This window comes from Octopus bimaculoides, chromosome 2 (assembly GCF_046866305.1).
Source record: "Octopus bimaculoides isolate indiv1 chromosome 2, ASM4686630v1, whole genome shotgun sequence".
In the NCBI taxonomy this organism is placed as follows: Eukaryota; Metazoa; Mollusca; class Cephalopoda; order Octopoda; family Octopodidae; genus Octopus; species Octopus bimaculoides.
Window position 1 is genome coordinate 82,712,556 of NC_142929.1, and position 1,848 is coordinate 82,714,403.

The following is a 1,848-nucleotide window of genomic DNA, read 5'->3' on the forward strand; positions in this document are numbered from 1 at the left end:
TAGACATTACTTCAGCACCAACAGCAGAAGAACTAGAGAAATTCTGGAAACAAATATGGTCGGTGAAGCAACAACCCCAAAAAAGGACCATTAAAACAACGAACTTAGCACCTGAGCAACTCTGGGCCCCTATAACAACTGAAGAGGTCACCCAGACACTGCAAAGACTAAGCAACTGGAAAGCACCTGGACACGACAAGATCCCCAATTTCTGGTTAAAACACCTGCCAGCAATGCATAAAAAGCTGGCAGAAAACTTTAACAACATAATAGCAGATCCAGAAACAATGCCTGAATGGCTCACAAAAGGGAAAACCATCTTAATCCCCAAATCCACGGAAACGGAGAAACCACAAAACTATAGACCTATAACCTGTCTCCCTACGATCTACAAAGCCTTTACTGCAATAATATCGCAGAGAGTGAGTAAACACCTGGAAAATAACAACCTGTTTCCAGAAGAGCAGAAGGGATGCTGCAAGGGCTCATACGGCTGTAAAGATCAATTATTGATCAATAAAGCCATAACTGAAGACAGCCGCAGAAAGAAGAAAGGCCTCAGTATGGCCTGGGTGGACTACCAAAAGGCTTTCGACAGTGTTCCCCACACGTGGATTCTGGAAACACTAGCCATAAACAAGGTGGCACCAATTATCATAAAATACATAGAGCACTCAATGAACAAATGGCAGACAGTGCTACAGCTCCAAACAAAAGAGGGACTTGTGAAAACGAAAGCCATCCCCATTAGAAGAGGAATATTCCAGGGAGACACGCTCTCTCCACTCCTGTTCTGCCTGGCACTCACACCTCTAACAGAATTGCTAAATAGAACTGGATGCGGTTACAAATGCTATGGAAAAACAGTCAGCCACCTTCTATATATGGATGACCTAAAATTATATGCAAGAAACGACAAAGAGCTAGAAACACTACTACAGACAGTACACGGCTTTACCAAGGAAATAGAAATGAAATTCGGATTAGAAAAATGTGCCAAAGCAACCCTGAAAAGAGGAAAATTAGTTAAAAGTAGCAATATAACACTAGATAAAGCCAATGAAATAAGAGAACTAGACGAAAGCCAACCATATAAGTATTTAGGAGTCAATGAACTAGATAGGATACAACATACACAAATGAAAGAAAAAATAAAGAAAGAGTACTATAGACGAGTTAGATCAATACTAAAAACAGAGCTCAATGCTAAAAACAAGATAATGGGTATCAACACTTTAGCTGTCCCAGTTATAAGCTACAGCTACAACATCCTTAACTGGACACTAAACGAACTATGTAAAATAGACAGGAAAACAAGAAAAATAATGACAGGATATAGGATGCACCACCCAAAATCTGACATAGAAAGGCTATATATACAACGCACAGAAGGTGGCAGGGGTCTTATACAGCTAGAAAACTATTATAAAATAACCACCATAGGACTGCAAAAATACCTACTCCAGAAGCAAGGGAAACTAATACAAATAGCCACAAAACACGAGCAAAACAAAAAACTGTTTTCAGTATTTAAGGAAGCTGACAAATACAAACAAGAAATCAATCTACCTAACAAATACGAAGAAGAAGAAGAAGAAACAACAAAAGCTATAAAACAAATGAAATCCAAACTAAAACTAGAACAGCAACGGACCATGATAAAACGATGGCAAGAAAAGCCCCTACATGGTAAATACTGGGCTAAACTAAATGCGAAAGAAATAGACAGAGAAAAATCCCAGCGATGGCTGAGAAGCTCAGGACTCAAAGCAGAGACTGAAGGATTTTTAATTGCTGCACAAGACCAAAGCCTCCCCACCAGAAATTACCAAAAACACATAATGAAAA